The sequence below is a fragment of the Aquarana catesbeiana genome, linkage group LG13 (genome assembly GCF_042186555.1).
Source record: "Aquarana catesbeiana isolate 2022-GZ linkage group LG13, ASM4218655v1, whole genome shotgun sequence".
NCBI lineage: Eukaryota > Metazoa > Chordata > Amphibia > Anura > Ranidae > Aquarana > Aquarana catesbeiana.
This window is the reverse complement of record NC_133336.1, coordinates 78495199-78515053: the sequence shown is the minus strand read 5'-3', so window position 1 is coordinate 78515053 and position 19855 is coordinate 78495199. Positions and strand designations below refer to the sequence as shown.

Here is a 19855-nt window from a genome sequence, read left to right as displayed (position 1 = left end):
CAGTTTAGTTCAGCCCTTAGCCCGGCCTCACTTCTCTTACTTCACACCCGTCTCCTACTCCTTCTCCACTCTACTACTGTCTTATCCAATTTCCACCCCTCTCACCCTATCTAGTAATCACCGTCTAACAGCCTCAGGACCTCAGGACTAATTACTCCACACTTCGGCAGCTCTCAATGAACATTTGTACTCTACCCATTTCCTCCATTTCTGCTCAAAGACTTCCATTCCCATCCCATCGCTAAACCTGAGATACTCTAGGCCTTGAATTTCGTTAATTTTATTGAACCAATCCCGCATCGTGGGTCTACCTTTCACTTGCCAGAATCTAGGTATAAGTCTTTTGGCCGCGTCAGTAAGCTGTGGTATTAGCGTTTTCAGGTATGTCTTCATGGGCAATTCGCTCTTATGGAATAGGCACTCCCAAGGATCATCTGGGATATCGATATTAGTGATCTCTTTGATTATTCCCCTTACCTCCCCCAGAATTTTTTGATTACTGGACACTGCCACCAAATATGCGCCATTGTCCCTATTTCTTTACATCCCCGCCAACATAATTGTGAAGTTCCCCTCTGAAATTTATGTACTCTGTCGGGGGTCATATACATTCTCGCCAGACACTTATAATTCAACTCCAATAACTTGCAGTTGACCGAAGTGGCATTGACCCTTCTCAGTATCTGCCACACTTCTAGTTCGTTGAGTTTACTATCCAATTCCTTCTCCCACTTCTTAATAAATGGTGGGACCTCCGTGTTCCCCAGTTCCATTAGTACTCTATAAGTCTTAGAGAACTCCCCCTGCCTTTTTTTCTCCAGGAATTTTTTCTCTAATGGGAGTAGGTTTTCGGCCGATTTAATTGGCTGCGGGAGTAACTCAATAAAGTGCCTCAATTGATTGTACCGCCATGGGTCTATAACTAGCAGATTGTCCTTATCTTTAAGTTCTTGGTATGTGCATATTTTATCCTGACTCATAACGTTCTTTCATTGGGCGTCCTCCTCCAGAATCCACTTCCCAAACAAATTCTCCATCCCCGGTACAAAGTATTCTGTATCTTTAAGTGGTATTAAGGGAGAATTATACTCCCAATGCTCCCTTATGTGCAGATTATCCCAAATTTCAAGTGCATGTCTTGTGATGTCCTGTGTTTCAACACTCCATTTTCTTAAGTGTGGTGGAATCCATATTATCCTATTCAACGTGGTTTCAGTAATTGTATTTTCTATTTTAACCCATTGTTTTTTTTTATTCTTTTTAACCCATTCTATTACCTGTGCTAAGGCATTTGCCTCATAATACTTTCTAATGTCTGGTGCTCCCCACCCCCCCTTCAACTTATCTTTAGTCAACTGTGTAAAGTTTAATCAGGGTTTTTTCCCTATCTATATAAATCTTATGAACATTGCATGTAAACTTTTGAGGTAAGCTTGTGGAAGTGGTATTGGAAGCATCCGCATTTTATATATAATTTTGGGTAATATTACCATCTTATATAAGTTAATTCTTCCTCCCCAGGATAACTGACCTTGTGAGATTCTATTCAGCTCGTTCTTAATCTCATTAAGAAGTGGCATAAAATTAGCCTGGAATAAGGTCTCTTTTTATGTAGTTATTTTGACTCCTAAGTAATTAAGTTTTTTTTCCCCCCATATAAATGAGAAGTGTTTTTGGTATGTATAATCTCTATGTTTGTTTTTGTTAATGTCTAACGTTTCCGTCTTGGCTGGATTAACCCTAAAATTAGAGAGCTTCTCGTATTCCGTTAGAGTAAATATCAGATTCGGGAGGGTAATCCTCGGGCGAGTGACATAAAACAAAATGTCATCCGCAAAGGCAGACAATTTGTACTCATCTTTCCCGATTTTTAACCCGCTGATATCCGGGTTTTGCCTTATCTTAGAGAGGAGGGGTTCAAGGGCCAGCACAAATAACAATGGGGAAAGAGAGCACCCCTGTCTAGTGCCATTAAATATCTCAAATGGCTCCGAGAGTAAGCCGTTTACCTACACTCTCGCTGTGGGTCGGGAGTATAATGCCCTTATCCATCTGAGGATTCTATCCCCAAGTCCAATCTCCTCCAATGTGCACATCATGAAGCCCCAGTCCACTCTGTCAAACGCTTTTTCCGCATCAATCGACAGAAGTAGACCTGGGGCACCACTGTCTTTGATTTTTTGCACCGCCAATAGTGTTTTAATACCATTATCTCGTCCCTCTCTACCTGGTATAAACCCAACCTGATCTGGGTGTATGATCTCATTTATTATTTGTTTCAATCTTTCAGCTAACACTTTGGCAAACAATTTTGTGTCTGCATTAAGGAGAGATATAGGCCTATAGCTAGAGCAAAGTGTACTGTCCTTATCTTCTTTCAAGATAACGACTATGTTGGCTTCTAACGCTTCCCTCCTCATCTCCCATTTATGCCCGATACCATTCATGTAAGAGCACTTTTGGGGATTAAGTGATCCTAATATTTTTTGTAGTATAGGACTCTGAGCCCGTCGGGGCCAGGACTTTTGACCACTGGCGTTTCCTTTAGTGCTTTTCTTAACTCCTCCTCTGATATAGGGGCCTCTAAGACTCTTTGTTCGGATTTCGCAAATTTTAGCTAGTCCGATATCTTTTAAATAATTTTTAATTTTTTCCCGTTTTTGTTCCTGGGTGTCATTTTTGTTAATTGCGTAAATCCCCTCATAATATTCTTGAAATTATGTCGCGATGTCACTATTTTTATGTCTGATATCTCCTGCCCTTATTTTTATTTTCTCAATATAATTGGCATTTTTCTTTTTTCTCAAAACCTTTGCCAAGAATTTGCCCGGCTTGTTTCCACCTATGTATCTTTCTTTTTTCACTAAATTATATACCTTATAGGTTTCATATTCCATTAGGTCCCTCATTGCCTCTCTTTTTCTAAAAAGTTTACCATAACCTCCCCATCACCCGTTATCTTATGTTGTTGTTCTAGATCATGAATTTCTTTTAACAGGGCTAGCTTATCTTTCTCCTTTCTTTTTTTTTTTTCGGAACCCAACATCATTAAAATACCTCTGATATATGCTTTATAGGCCTCCCAAACTGTGGCTTCTGATATCTCGCCTGGCACGTTTATTTTAAAATACAATTCTAACTCTTCTTTGATTCGCTTATCAATTTCTTTGTCGTAGAGAAGGTCCTCATTAAGTCTCCAACTATTTCCCGGATTTTGACGCTCCACTATTTTCAGGTGCAGACTCACAGGCGCATGGTCTGCGAAGGTCATTGTTCCAATATTTGTACCAACAACCTCCTTGAGTAACCAATGCTCCACAAGAAAGAAATCTAGTCTAGAGTACGTCACATGCACGGGGGGAGTAGAATAAATCTACAAGTTGATATTGATGCAACTTCTTTTTCAGTTTGTTCATCCATATCCCTCTGGTCCCCGATGCAAGGGACGTACTATCTATCTCTGGTTCCAAACAGAGATTGAAGTCTCCTCCTATTATGGCCCACCCCTTCTTAAATTCCTCGAACTTCGCTAGAATTCCCAATAGATACCTATATGAATTCTTATTCGGGCCATATATATTTGCCAAAGTGCATTCCACTCCATTTAGTTTCCCTCTTAGGAAAAGAAAACGCCCCTCTGGATTGGTCATTCTCTCTCCTAACTTGAAGTTTACTTCCTTAGCAAACCCTATAGCAATACCTTTTGCGCCACTGATCGGAGAGTCTCCATAGAACCAAACTGGAAAATCCCTGGAAAAAATGTTTTGACTTCTACCAAGAAAGAGGTGCGTCTCCTGCAACAAGACCATGCCCGCTTTCAGAAATTTCAATTCCCCCAATACGTTAGCACGTTTTATGGGGGAGTTCAGACCTCTTACGTTATATGAAATTAAATTTAAGCTAGACATCTATTCTTACAGTAGAAGGGGGTTTACAGATCCAATCCAGCCAAAGGAGCAGGAGACGATAAGGTGAATGCACTACTCTATCCCACCTCCCCCCCCTCCCACCCCAATCTCCTTTCCCTCCCCCTCCCTCACTCCCCCCCTCCCTTTTGGGGTACAAAGGCCTCCCCGGGGCCCCCCTTACTCCTCCTAATCCCACGGTTACCCCCCTGGTGGTTGAACTCGGCCTGGTCACCATCAGAGCCGCTGTTTCCCCCACGGCCCCCTCCCCTCCCGCCCACCCACCCCACAGCAGCCCACTCTCCTCCAGCCTCTACTGGCACACTTTTACAACTCTGAACTAAGTTAAGAAAGTCCTCTGAGCTTTTACTTCTTACTACCTTCTGGTCTTTTCGGTTTGAGGACCAGATACCATGCTTGAGATATTTCATGACCAGCTGTATTTTCAATTCTCTCCCACCAGCCCGGAATTTCTATTAATGGCACATTTAAGCGGCTACAAAAAATTTGGTGTGTCCTCTGGAAATCTTAGAACTGCTAAACAGCCATCTTTGCGTCCTGTTAAGCAAGCCGTGAAACCCCGTGAGTATTGCACATTATGTGCTTTAAGCTGGATCAACAGGGGTTTCAGGGTTCTTCTCCTAGCCAAGGTCTCAGCTGATAGGTCTGGGAAGACCTGCAGTGTTGTCTCTCCGTATGTCATCGGTTGATTGTTTTTCAGGCATATCCTTATCTGTTCTTTATCTTGATAGTTATGAAATCTTGCAATAACATCTCTTGGAGCATCCCCAGCAATCTCAGCAGGTTTTCTGATCCAATGTATTCTTTCAAACTTGATTTTATTGGTTGTGCTCGATGTCTTTATCATATGCCCAAAGATTTTATCCATTTTCTCCTGCAGTTTCTCCTTTTCCCCTTGTATCTCCGAGAGACCTCTAATCCTGATATTCTTCCTTCTGTTCCGGTTCTCTTGATCTTCGATTCTATATAATATCTGTCTCTGGTCTTTCTGTATCTCATTTAGTTTTACATTAAGGTTTTTGATCTCCTCACCCTGCGAGTCCAGCCTGACTTCAGTGTCTTCCACCCTTCTAACAATATGATTCATATCTTCATGAAGGGTTGCCAATTCCCCCTTTATGAATGTTTCTAATCTTGCAAACATTTCTGCCATTTCACTCTTGGTTGGTAGCTGTTTTTATGTTTGGGATCCATTCTGGCCTCCTCCTCTACTGCCACGGGTACCTCACTGCCCGCTAAACTGGCATCTATGTCTTCAAACTCTCTTCTTACGCCAGTCTTTTGGGTTCCCTCTGTTTTATTTTTAGCCACTGCTTGTTTACTCGGGCTTTCTTTGCTCCCTTCTTGTACCATATATTTTTTAATAGTACCTGGACTTGCACTCAACCTGGGGGATTGGGAGGGGGGATTCCCTGTAGCCCCCTTCACTGATTTACCTCTCATTTCACTTTAAAACCGGTGTTTCCGTCTGAGTGGTTCCAGCAGGTAGAGCAATATTCATTCTTCCCACCCTGTGGGATCTCTGTATCGTCCAACAGCTTTGCTTGGTTTCGACGTACGTATAACTTACCAGTGAACATCCCCTAGTGACAGGGGTTCTAGGCAAATATTGATTTTTGTGGTCCTCTGCACACCTCTATCTGAGAGGAAGAAAATTTTTTTTTAAACGTAAACTAATCTCGCTGGTCTTTGTACTATCCGAAATAATCCGTTCTTTATGTTACTATGTAGATGCCTTTACTCCTTTCTCTCCCCCCATACAATTCAAACAGTCACCATATACGTAACAGGTGTACCTGGTTGGTGTTGTTGTGGTATCACATGGTTTATTTTGCGGTCATCATATCTACAAATCAGCAAGGTGATCTGTAAACTTCCAGTCTTATATCAAACGATTTGGAATCCTAGATTCAACTTACACCCGCCCGTCTCGGACAGTCTCATATCTACAAATCAGCAAGGTGATCTGTAAACTTCCAGTCTTATATCAAACGATTTGGAATCCTAGATTCAACGTACACCCGCCCGTCTCGGACAGTCTTATATACGACAATAAGCCATATGTTCCAAAGAGTTGCGCCTTATGGCAGAGTGGCCAGAAGAAAGACATTACTTTCAGCAAAAAACAAAATGGCACGTTTTGAGTTTGCGAAAAGGCATGTGGGAGACTCCCAAAATGTATGGAGAAAGGTGCTCTGGTCTAATGAGACTAAAATTGAACTTTTTGGCCATCAAAGAAAACGCCATGTCTGGCGCAAACCCAACACATCACCCAAAGAACACCATCCCCACAGTGAAACATGGTGGTGGAGGCATCATGCTGTGGAGATGTTTTTCAGCAGTCGGGACTGGGAAACTGGTCAGAGTTGAGGGAAAGATGGATGGTGTTAAATACAGGGATATTCTTGAGCAAAAACCTGTACCACTGTGTGTGATCTCAGGCTAGGACGGAGGTTCACCTTCCAGCGTGACAATGACCCCAAACACCCTGCTAAAGCAACACTTGAGTGGTTTAAGAGGAAACATGTAAATGTGTTGTAATGGCCTAGTCAAAGCCCAGACCTCAATCCAATAGAAAATCTGTGGTCAGACAAAGATTGCTGTTCACAAGCGCAAACTATCCAACTTGAAGGAGCCGGAGCAGTTTTGCAAGGAGGAATGGGCAAAAATCCCAGTGGTAAGATGTGGCAAGCTCATAAAGACTTATCCAAAGTGACCTGAAGCTGTGATAGCCGCAAAAGTTGGCTCTACAAAGTATTGACTTTAGGGGGGTGAATAGTTATGCACATCGACTTTTTCTGCTATTTTGTCCTATTTGTTGTTTGCTTCACAATAATAAAAAAAAATCTTCAAAGTCGTGGGCGGGCATGTTCTGTAAATGAATTGATGCAAATCCTCAAACAATCCATGTTAATTCCAGGTTGTGAGGCAACAAAACACGAAAAATGCCAAGGGGGTTGAATACTTTTGCAAGGCACTGTATTTATAAATACAGCTAGAGTATTTTTTTATTATTTTATTTGCACATGGTTGAGTAGTCTTTGCAAAATGAATTTTAACCTTATTCACTAAGCTATATAGATTTGACAGAGGTTCTAACCCCCTACTACTGTATCCAAATCTAAAAAAGATGTTGTCTTTGGTTGAACTTTAAAACGGCCCAAAATTATTTCCAGGAAGCAGTCATCATTCATAAGCAGGTAGTTTCTAAAATCATCAGAGTTCTCTCGCAGAAGAGACATATGTGAGTTTTTGTCACGATTACGCAGCCATTGCGTGCACCATGTCCTGCGCTTCATCTTCTTTGGCAGGACATTCTGGATGGCTAATACTCCAAGGATAGCAATTGGCACTGTAGACTCTTGCATGTCTTCTGTAAAGAACTTCCTTTTGAAGATGCCAGCATTGGATACGAAAGAAGCTACCTGCAGAAGCAGAAGAATCTACAAAAATGCCACTTATGGTGTGGCAAGCAGAGGGGTCACACGTACATTAAATCACTTCTAATTCAACGCTGCTAGGAAGTTACAACAGGATCATACAAGAATTTTGGTAAAAAATAGTAGCGCTCTCGCATTCAATATTAGAATAGTATGCAAAAAAAATTGAATGATCCTTCATCTGATTTTGTACCAGGCTTAAGTTTCCTTCTTCTCTTGGCCTTCAGAAAAGCAGGCACACTGTCACAGCCCAATATATATCCTATTTAGCAAAGTGCTTTGCAGCATCTAACATAAGGGGCACAATTAAATCTGTAAGCCATAATTAGACCAGCAGGGATTAGTGCAGCAAGACTCTCAGACTGTTCACTCAACAAATCCTCTTCTTTGTGTCTTCTACAGCCAAAAGGATCACAATCAGCTCCCAAAATCACAGCTACTCCCCAGGAATACCAATGCAGCTGATCTACCTGTGATGTGAAATAGGGAGGCAAGCCAAAGAGAGGGAATAAAGGTACTTTCTTCTAACATTTACATACCTTGATCTTATCTGCAGCAAAATTCTTGCTACACTCCACATACCCCATCAAAAGGACCACCTTTCATTTTAATTATTTCACTTTTTTAAAGCTGTTTTTTTAATCTCTTATTAATTGTTCTACTTTTCTCCTATAAATGTTTTCATGGATGATACTAATGATCCTTCTTTAGGCTGTTTACACTTTCAGTTTTGCTAAAGTGTCAAATCATCAGCTTTGATCCATGATTTTGAAAGTGATAATACTATGAATATTTCTGTTATATCGGATTAGGACATCAAACAAGCTATATATCACTATGCTTAGACACAACTGTCCAGCTTTTGAGTGGTGGTGCTTTGGGCTAGTGATAGGGCACTCAGACAGAAAATAATGCACTATGGGGCACAGCAAAAGCAGGTTTTCTTCCAATATATCCTGGAATACCGATATTTGGAAAGGCTGGCATGTGGATTTTTACTATATGGCTTCATGTTATTTTGAGCTGTGTTCCATTTAATGAGCATGGTATTATTACAAGTCTACTTTGATATGAGGTTCTCAAAAACAAAAGCAAGATGGTTCAGGTTTTCCACACTGCTTTTGAACAGAATGGCATCCACCAGTCCACCATTAGATTCAAAGCGATAGTTTATAAAAGATGTGTGTGTGTGTGTATGTGTGTGTGTATGTAGAGGGGGTGCACGGAGGACCTCCATGATCCTCCCTTTGGCTGTATTGAGTGAGAATTTTAACTTTAAATGTATTTGAAGATACTTTAAAAAAGTGTGGGCATCTTAGTGTCTATTGTGGCACAAGAGTGTATTAAATGGCCTAACCTCTATAAATATGATTGGAACAAACTGTCTTAACTGAAAGCTTTGCAGAGAAGATACTGTAAAAAGTCATTCTGAATTAATGGTTTTAATAACAACTCTAGTATTGCTCATATACAGTTTCACAATCATTATGTGTTTGTTCCTGTTTTTAAAATTTTGTACAGCATTAAACATATACAGTTTACTATAACTAGCAAAACAAATCATATGACTAGCTCATTAGTACACGGGAGGTTATCTGTTTTGAGGTAATATTAATATTACTAGTAATAGAATATTAATAGAAATCAATGTTCCTCGGGACATCTAGTCTAGTGGGAAAAGGTAATGGAAGCTAATGGAGTAGTGGGGGAGCTGAATAATAGATGAGATAGGTAAATGGGCTAATATGGGGGCATTAGGTGTAGTGAGATACAAGAGGGGGAGGAAGAGAAACAAAATGTAGAAGGATAGAGAGAAAATAAGAAGGGAAGAGAAGAGAGAAAAAAAATGTAATGATGAGGGCGAGAAGTTAAAGTGTTACTAAACTCACAACAGTAAAATCAGTCTGTATATGTAGTAAACCATGCTTGCTATACTCACTGTGGAACCTAAGGGGTTAATTCTCCACATTGTGTAAAAAAAGGCTGTTTGATCCTGTCTTCTCTGATCCTCCCCTTCTTCCACTGTCCCCAATCCATCTCCTGATAGTACAGAGCATTTGGAGTCACTCTGCACATGCTTAGTTTGGTGTATATTGCTAGAGAGTTTGTTTTTTTTCTTGGGAGGGTGCATGTGATCAGCACAGGGACAATCAGCACTGTCCAGACGGGGTCAGGAGTCCTGCAGCCTCATAGGACAGTCAGAGAATGAAACCTCCTTCTACAAGCTTTAACCAGACACTGATAGAAGTCACAAGACTGCTATATACTGCAGATGAGAAAACATATTTAGCAGTTTATATTTACTAAAATAATTGCATTTCTGTGTACTGTGGGATACCAGATATAGTGAATGCAGAGTCCTGGGTTTAGTTACACTTTAAGGAGAAAGTACACTGCAGTTGGCCCAAGACCTCGTAGCTCAAGAAATTAAGGTTTCCAATTGTTAGGAGGGAGTAGTCAAAGTGATCCTGGTTTCCCAGATTATAAAGAATTCTCAAAAGTCATGCAGAGGTTAACAGGGGATTTAAGTTCTTTGAAAGGAATTGCCTGTTTTTTTTCCAGGCTCTGGCAATCGCCTGCTTTGCAGCAGCAAAGGCATGGGTAAATAGGCAGAGATATAATCCATTTTTAAGTGCTTTCACAAGGTTCTTTTGGATAGGTCTGTTCAGAAGAGTGTAGATTAATTGGTAGGTATGTTACCAAAAATTTGCCGTTTATTATTCACCTGCAGCATCTAAACCTATAAAGCAGGGGTCTCAAACTGGCGGCCCTCCAGTCAGCTTCTGCGGGTGATTCCTCCCCCCTCCCTCTGCTCGCTGACACTGCATAATGTGAGGGCTCACACAACCACACTATCTGCTCCTTCCCCTGCATCCTCATTGGCAGGGAGAAGAGCGAGTTGCAGGAAGGACTCCATGAGGACTCTTAGTTACTGAAAAAACAGACTGATTTCTCCCGTCCTTAGGACAGGAGAACCAGCCTGTAAATTCCAAGAGATGCCAGACCAATGCTGTCAATAGCAGGGGCAGGACAGCAAGTGGAGGCTGGGGAATCTCACAGTGGCAGAACACCAGGGCCCGGTGGCAAGACAACCTTTGCAACCCTGATAGTTCTCCCACTGCTTTGGACCCTTATATTTTCTTGGTATGCTGGTGACATATATCTCTTGTTTTCTGCCACCCTGGGGGGCCCCAATACAGTAGGAAGGGAGCTCACTACAGAACTTGTGAAAGGGCCCGTTGTGGGATCGTAGCAAAGGGCCCCAGGATATATATATATATTATATATTTGCATTTTATAGTTGCCCCCCTACTTTTGTCCCTGTCCCCCCATGTGCCCCCCTAAATATGAAAGCTGGAGACGCCACTGCCAGGTTCCCATCACACCAGTTTTTTTCCCCCATATTATCAAAATATTGTGTGAGCACCAGAGGATGCAAAAGTGGCCATACAAATGGAATTCAAATATATGTACCACAAGCTGTGCACTGCCCAAGAAAAGGTTATGATTTCCTGGAATAGCACAGGGTTATGCTGTGTGGCTATTTTAAAAAAACAATTTGTTGCAAAGTGCTTCGACATTCTGTTGTCTGTTTCTACCCTTTTGGTCTCAGGGAACCCCTGCAACTAATTACTATATCTATGTCATCAGTGTGATGGTCAAGCGGAAGAATGTTCCATACACTTGGGGTCAGTAGGAAGAATCCCCTCCTTTAGGCCCCTTTCACACTGACGGACCAATTGGGCCCGCCTGTCAGTTCTTCAGGTGGATCTGATCGGACCATCCACATCTCTCTATGGAGCGGCAGATGTCAAAAGACGTGTCCCGCTGACACCCACCGACATCTCAGGTTTCTGGGAGATAATCTAAAGGGAAGTGAAAGTTGATAGAATCTACAGAAAGTGATGGAATCTGAAAATCAGTTCAAACATTCAAATACACTGACAAGAGTTGAAACCTTCTGCAGAAAAGTCAGCCATGACACCACTTAAAACATCTAAAAGATCCTAGAGGAGCTTATGTTCCTTTAAGACAAGTGTGGTGAAACATCCCCATTGGACACCTGTTCAAGATTATTTTGAAAATTGCGCTTTTGACCTTCCTTTGCAGGGGTCCACACCTGATGGTAAGAAGCAGTGTGATCGGGTGATGGCTTTGTCTTTTCTCTGGAGCACCCGGTTTTGTGCCTTTGCAACTACATCTCTCGAGTTACCTTTGAAACGATTATGGAAATAATTTTTAAGCAACTTCATTATGGCTTTTTGTGTTTAAAAATTGGATGTTATAATCTGATTATAGTTTTAGCTCTGCACCTTTAGTTTACTTATGTACCCCATACTCATTCACATGGGGGTCCGAGATCTAGGGGTCCCCTTGTTGAAGGGGGCCCCCAGATACTGATAAGCCCCCACCTGCAGACCCTCACAACCAACAACCAACATAGGGACAAGGTGCCCCTGCCCCAAAGCACCCCCCCCCCATGTTGAGGGCATGTGGCCTGGTATGGTCCAGAAAGGGGGGTGCTCGCTCGACCCCTCTCTTTCCTTTTTTTTTTTTAATATTGTTGTGGGATTTCCCTCAAAATCCATACCAGACCGAAGGGACTGGTATGGATTAGGGGGGACCCCACAACATTATTTTCCCAAATTTTTTTATTGCCGGAAATTCTTGTTTTTACATTTAGCTGTCAGCGGGGAACCCCGCTGACAGATGATGACTCATCGGTTGTTAAGGACATGGTGGCCAGCTTCCTGGCCCATTCCCTAACAACTGGCTATTCACAGTATGTTAAAGAGAAAAAAAAAGAAAAACACATGAAAATGCATGCAAAAATGCATCAAAATTGCATGTTCTAAAATGCAAAATGTACCACAAAACGCACCAGAAATCGCATCAACTGCAACCGCATAGGTGTGAACCTAGGGTAACTGAACAAACTGAAGATAGAAGCTGATTGGTTGCTGCACACAGCTGCTCCAAATTTTGGTTGCTCTAGCCTTGATAAATCTTGCCCCCCCCCCCCCCCCAGTTAATATTACAAAGTAGAAAACAGTCTGTGCATGCAGTGTCTCCGTAATACATGTTATAACAAAACATACACAGAGACAGGGTTTTTTAAAGCAAACACTAATGTGAATGAATAGGCAATTTGCAGAAATAGTATGAAGTCACAAAGGACTGAAGGTGTCAAACAAATTTGCTTTCTTTCTATAAGTAACTGGCAGTCACTGTAATTTCAGTGGTCCTATTGCTAATGTGGCTAAACTTCTTGTATACCTGTATTTTTACTATTTTTGTACTGCTGCTTCTCCTAATAAAGGAATTAAAAAAAAAATATTGGAAAGCTGGACACCTTCCTAAATGCACAAAAAATAACTGGGTAATCTCTGGGTTATGGATAATAACACCAGAGATTTTTGATCCAGGGAAAATCTGATTTCCTACTGGGGGTCAAAAAAGAAATTACTTTTTCCCCGCTGGAGCAAAAGTTTTTAGCCTAATCTATACAGTCTTTTCAAAGCATGTTAATTTTTTTAAAGACCAGACTATCCCTTTAACAATAATACAAATAATTTCGAAAGCAATTATTTATTTAAAAAAAAACCCCCAACAAACAAAAATAGAAAGTTGTGGCACTCCGCCAGGAACCAAACAACATAATCCTATGCCATTTTAGAAAATATATTACCTTTTCTGTGATAAAGTGATGTTCACATAAAGACACCTTACTGACTGGAATGGTACCAACTGATTGGAGTAACGTAAATGTGGTACCAATATTCAAAAAAGGCTCAAAATGTATGCCGGAAAACTACAGACAAGTCAGGTTAACATCATAAGTATTACAATATTTGAGGAACTGGTAAGGGCCAATATTTGAGAATTTGTTTGTGATAATAGTATAAAATGTAACAACCAGTACTGATTTATACAATTCATTAAACTGTTCTTGTCGGAACAACCTGTTACATTTCATGAGGGAGTAGAAAGACAGAGAAAGACCAGGGATGTAGTATATCTGAACTTTGCTAAGGCATTCAGCATTGTACCTCAAACTTTTCATTTGCAAATAATATCTACTTGTGTAGAAACTATATGTACATGGATAGAAAACCAAGTTACAGTAATGTATTCACAAAAGAGTGATAAATGACTCTGGGAGTAATGCACCCCAGAGCTCGGTCTTGGTCCAATGCTGTTTAACTCATTTATTAATGACATTGCAGATGGAATTAAGAGTTGCAGTGTCTCCTGAAAATACCAAATTATGTAGGGTAAATAGGAATCTTAAGGAATGTAAGGAAGATAGGGGGCGCTAGATACCATATTATTCAAGTGCTCTAAATAAATAAATCTCCTGCATTACCAAAAAAATGGAAATGTAAGAAAGCTAGGGGGCGCTAGATACCATACTAATCAAGTGCTTTAAATAATTAAATCTCCTGCATTACCAAAAAAATGAAAAACATAATAATGACAAATCATAATTAGATTACACATTGAAGTGCCCACAATAGTGAAAAAAATATATAGTGATTGATTGTCCACATAAAAAAGTGATTTGAAGTGGTTGAAGTGATATCTTTCAATATTATCCCAATCTTGTTGCTGTAAACAAAAGGTTTTCCATCACCAAAGGAAAATAAGAAAAGGAAAACACCTCAAAATAGTAGATATCTGCTTACCAGATACCAATGACTCCTTTAGTTAAAAAGAGTCACTAGCGCTTGTGCAGGGTTGTGCCTGCTCACATGGATGGCCGGACTGTGGTTGGTATTATAGGCATGGATCGTTCCCGTCAAGCTCATTCAAGATAGGATAAGGATACATAGGAAACAAAAACAGTCTCCATAGCATAAAACCATTTATTAAAAAAGTAAACAAATTAAAAAGCCAAATGGCCGCTTACATTGGTGGGTGCCTACCCGGCACTGGGGCTGCTTGCATGTCAGGGTGACTTCGCAGTCAGAAAAAGCCTTTCATGTCTCCTCCACGCTGGCGTGCGTTCCAGCTTACACAGGGGGGCAGCCAAAGGATCCGGATGTTGTTGGGTGATAGGACATGTGACCACATGTCCTATCACCCAACAACATGTGACCACATGTCCTATCACCCAACAACATCCGGATCCTTTGGCTGCCCCCCTGTGTAAGCTGGAACGCACGCCAGCGTGGAGGAGACATGAAAGGCTTTTTCTGACTGCGAAGTCACCCTGACATGCAAGCAGCCCCAGTGCCAGGTAGGCACCCACCAATGTAAGCGGCCATTTGGCTTTTTAATTTGTTTACTTTTTTAATAAATGGTTTTATGCTATGGAGACTGTTTTTGTTTCCTATGTATCCTTATCCTATCTTGAATGAGCTTGACGGGAACGATCCATGCCTATAATACCAACCACAGTCCGGCCATCCATGTGAGCAGGCACAACCCTGCACAAGCGCTAGTGACTCTCTTTTTAACTAAAGGAGTCATTGGTATCTGGTAAGCAGATATCTACTATTTCGAGGTGTTTTCCTTTTCTTATTTTCCTTTGGTGATGGAAAACCTTTTGTTTACAGCAACAAGATTGGGATAATATTGAAAGATATCACTTCAACCACTTCAAATCACTTTTTTATGTGGACAATCAATCACTATATATTTTTTTCACTATTGTGGGCACTTCAATGTGTAATCTAATTATGATTTGTCATTATTATGTTTTTCATTTTTTTGGTAATGCAGGAGATTTATTTATTTAAAGCACTTGATTAGTATGGTATCTAGCGCCCCCTAGCTTTCTTACATTTCCATTTTTTTGGTAATGCAGGAGATTTATTTATTTAGAGCACTTGAATAATATGGTATCTAGCGCCCCCTATCTTCCTTACATTCCTTTTTTTGATTATCTATTTTTTTGATTATTCAAAAATTGGGGAGCAGCTTACACTGATTGTTTATATATTTCCACAAATTTTCTTTATTGTTGGGAATGTTTTCTTACTAGATGTATCACCAGTATATGTAATTCATATATATTATCTGCTATCGACACCACTGGCGCGAAGGTTTTTACTATTTTCTAAATAGGAATCTTGACTTGTAAATTCCTTATCTTCATGTACAGTACAGGACTGATATTCATAGACCATAGTTATGCAGTCTACCTTTTGATGATTTGGAAATTTGCTAGGGCAACCCCTAGAGAGAACTCATTAAACCCTGCTCACTCTATGAGAATCCAGCTTCTAGGAATTTTAGGAGTTCAATAAAGAGTGATCAAGACACTGAGGTGAAGGACCTGTGTCCTGTAGTGTACTACAAGATAAGGCATTTACAGGTAGGTCAAAATTCCTATTATCTTAGTCATACAGTACAGGACTGGTATTTGTAGAGCATGGGACATCCCCAAGCAAGAACTGAGGGGTGGGCAACAACACAGAAAACATACCTGCCAACCAACCTACAGAAAACACATGGATTAAAGAACCTGAAAAAACACTTATAACAGCTTGAAGCACTCTGAGGCTGAAGCTCCCATCAGCCAAGGCCTGAACTTCCACCTGGTAGAACTGAGTGTATACAGTGGACCTTGTGGCGGCTTTGCAAATCTGACATACAGATGCTTGATGCTGAAAAGCACAAGAGATAACAACAGATCTGCTAGAATGAGCTTGGATAGGGAAATTAGGAACCCTTTCCAAAAGTGTGTAAGCCTTGGAAATAAGCGCTCTGATTCACATGGTAATAGTGGATTGGGAAACAATATGTCCTCTACAAGGAGCCCCAGGCAAAACAGCTGGTCTTTCCAGCAGAGGCTATGGCTGCCAAAAAGTCCCTGACAGCCCTGATCTCATCCTATTCATGTCAGGACAAAGGGAAGGGAAGACAATGTCCTCAATATAGTAGAAAGAAGAGACCACCTTAGGTAAAAATAAGGTTTTGGTCCCAAAACCACATTGTACAAAGCAAGAAACAAAAAAGCTGCCAAATTGGAAACACACCTAACAGACATAATGGCCACCAAGAAGGCAACTTTACAAGTGAGGTTGTAAGTGGGATCTCTGAAGGACAGAGAGCACCGGGTTGAGATCTGAAGTTGATACAGGAGATATAATTGGGAGATTTATAGGAGCAACTCCCTAAAGTTGATCAGGAGGAAAAAGGCATTTGGAAGAGAATAGATAAGCCATAAACCTTCCATGTGCAATGGTAAATATATTGTGAGTTGGGATTTCTTGCTCTGAGTCAGAAATACCTCTATACTTTAGGATTTGAGTTTCAACAGCCTACCATTAAATCCAGGGACTAAGAGGCAGGATGGAACAGGGGGACTTTCAATTAGACTAGACTAAGTCTAGTCTGTTTGGAAGACATCAAGGCTCGTACAACAGAAGTCCGAGTATGTTTATGTACCATGTCCATCCGGCCCAATTTGTGGGATAAGGATGACCGGAGCCTTTTCCTCTTCTTTCTTGCACAGTAATTAAGGAAGGCTCTTCATAAGAGGAAATGCATGAACCAGTTTTAACTGAATCCAAGGAATAACCTGGGCATCTACTGCAAAGGTCTTGGCTACATATTTGTTGAGCTTTTTGTTGAACTTGGAGGCCAGCATATCCACATCTTGTATTCCCTACTTTTGACAGAGTTTTAAAAATCTTGGGGTGCAGAGACCACTCCCAGGGGTCTAGGCATTGGAGGCTTAGGGAGCGTGTCTGTCAATGATCAACTCCAGGGATGTGGATGACAGAGAGCTGGAATGTAAATTCCTGCCCAGGAGAGTAGCAGACTGCTAGTGCCCCACTGACGGTGTATGTGGGACACTGCTGTGACATTGTCTGAATGTACTCTGACTGGGTAAATGTACTTTGACTGGGTATTGGTGCATTGTTGCAGCGACAATTTGATGGCTCTCTAGTTCTAGAATGTTGATGGGGAGCTTCAAAAACAGAAAGCACTGATGTGAGGGAAGGTTATTATTATCATGCAGGATTTATATAGCTCCAACAGTTTGTGCAGCGCTTTACAATATAAAAGGGACACAGTACAGTTACAATACAATACAAGAGGGATAAGAGGGCCCTGATCATAAGAGCTTACAATCTAATAGGGATATATGTTTACTTGGAACTAGAAATTCCAGTTGTCTGAGAGAAGTAATGATAGATCTCTTTGATTCCATGTGGAATTTTGGTACACAAAGAAATCGGTTTAGAGAAGTACAGTATTGGTTGGATTTCCCCATTTGGTTTTGGGACTGTAAATAGATTTGAACAGAAACCTCTCTTCTAAAGGAACTGGAACAATCAGTCTTTGTGCCTGAAGTTGGTGAAAGGTGGTTATTACATCTGCTTTTTGGTAGGAAGCCAGCAGATTGTTTGGCAAAAAAACAGAAAAAACAGCAGAGGGCAGAGATAGAAATCTATTTTGCACCCCTATGAAATGACAGATTGGATCCAGAGGTCTGGGATGTCTCAGAACCATACTGGCGTAAACACTAACAGATGTTCCCCCACTCTGAGAGAGACCAGAGTTAGAGGAGGGAACTGGTGTCATAATAACGTTGCTCTGGAACAGGGGGACAGCTATCACCCCAAGTTTTGCATTTCCTGTGGCCTATCTGCAGAATGGATGTTATGTGCCCATTTGTCCCAGTTCTCTTGCTTTTGTGATCCACCGTTGCTATGTGAGGGGATCCCCAGTGGATGATTAAAGTGAAGAAATGTCATCAGCACACCAAGGATTCCTAGAAAAGGTTTAAAACTTTATTTTTGTGGTCACATAATAAACATACGGCAACGTTTCAGAGCCACGCAGGGACACTTCATCAGGCAAGTGACAATCACTGAAATATGACTTTATGTGGACTTTTGATGGAAATTTTAGCGTGATTAATTTACTTCACAGCCAACACCGGTTGTTTTTATTATTTACCTTTTGATTTAGTTTAATTTTTACTCTGATTTATTAATCATTTTCTTTTTTTTTTTAAATTTTTTTCATTGTGGTTTAGATCGCGCCGCTATTTAACAGTTTTTTTATGGCAAATTTATTGAGTGTCTTTATATCATAACAGTTAATGTCCTGGAAAATATTGTGTTCCTGCAATTTTAAAAGAAGTACAATACTGTATATAAAACGGTAGCCTGGTATAGCCATTGTCCATGAAATACAAGCCTGTGTCCTTTACCATACAGTTAAAGCGGTTGTAAACTGTTGTTGTTTTTTTGTCTTACCTGCAAGGCAAAGGCATAATGTGCTAGTATGCATCGAATACTAGCACATTATGTGAAACTTACCTGAAAACGAAGTCTTCCAGTGATGCAATGTCATTGCTAGTGACAACTTCCATCTTCACCTGTCTTGCTTCCGGGTTTGCGGACTCCGGCTCTGTGACTGGCTGGAGCCGTGATGACGAGATTGTGCCTTTATTGAGGCCAGGCAGGTCACTTTTTGAAGTCTTGACCTACCCATCCTGGGAACACCTGAACCTTGAGGTCCTGTCATGGACAGACCTTAGGTGGTGTTGTGTCGTCCCCAGTTAGCCAGAAGGATAAGCCTCTGGTTTTGGTCACCCATTCTTGGGCTAAGTCATCTATCGAGATACAGGCTCTAATCGACTCTGGGGCTGCAGGCCTGTTCATTGATGCTGCCTTCGTATCAAAGCACTCAATTCCACTGCAGCTGCGTGACACTCCACTTGCCATTGAGGCTCTTGACGGGAGACCTCTACAGCCTGCCCATGTGACTCATGAGACGGTTCCGTTGTCTATGGCCGTAGGGGCTCTTCACCATGACATGATCCAATTCCAAGTGATTTCCTCTCCTAAGTTTCCGCTGGTTATTGGTTATCCTTCGTTACAGAGGCACAACCCCTCTTGATTGGCTCCGTGCTGAGGTTCTCTCCTGGTCACCACAATGCAGTGAAACATGCTCCTGGAAGGTAGCCAAGGTCCTGTGTACCTCTTCACTCTCCTCCCTGCCAGAGGAGTACCGTGATTTTAGCGATGTCTTTGACAATGGTCAAGCCGGTAGTTTGCCTCCACCACACCGGCCGTATGATTGCACAATTTACCTTCAACCTGGTGCTACTCCCCCTCGTGGCCAGGTTTACCCTTTGTCGGTCTTGGAGGATAAAGCCATGGAGGAGTATGTTGCAGAAGCACTTTCTCTGGGTTTCTTCCGCAAATCCTCATATCCTGCTGGTGCTGGTTTCTTCTTTGTGAAGAAGAGGAGCGTTGAACTGAGACCTTGTATTGACTATAGGGGTCTCAATCGTTTCACGATTAGGAATGCCTACCCGATCCCATTGATTAGAGTTATTTGCCTGCCTCAAGGGAGCAATGGTTTTCACTAAGCTTAATCTGAGAGGGGCTTACAATCTCATGAGGATTAAGGAAGGCGACGAGTGGAAAACTGCGCTTAATACCAGAACAGGCCATTATGAGTAATTGTAATGCCTTTAGGCCTTTGTAACGCCTTGGCAGTTTTCCAGGAATTTATTAA

General features: G+C 41.3%; 1 protein-coding gene across 1 annotated transcript in view; it reads left to right on the top strand.

Moving 5' to 3' along the window:
• The first annotated feature begins 7705 nt into the window (after positions 1 to 7705).
• LOC141117611 (photoreceptor outer segment membrane glycoprotein 2-like) overlaps positions 7706 to 19855 on the top strand; it is a 45234-nt gene continuing 33084 nt past the window's right edge. Inside the window, exon 1 of the mRNA XM_073610548.1 lies at positions 7706 to 7880. The gene's annotated coding sequence lies outside the window, so the exon portion shown is untranslated. The remainder of the gene's footprint in view (positions 7881 to 19855) is intronic.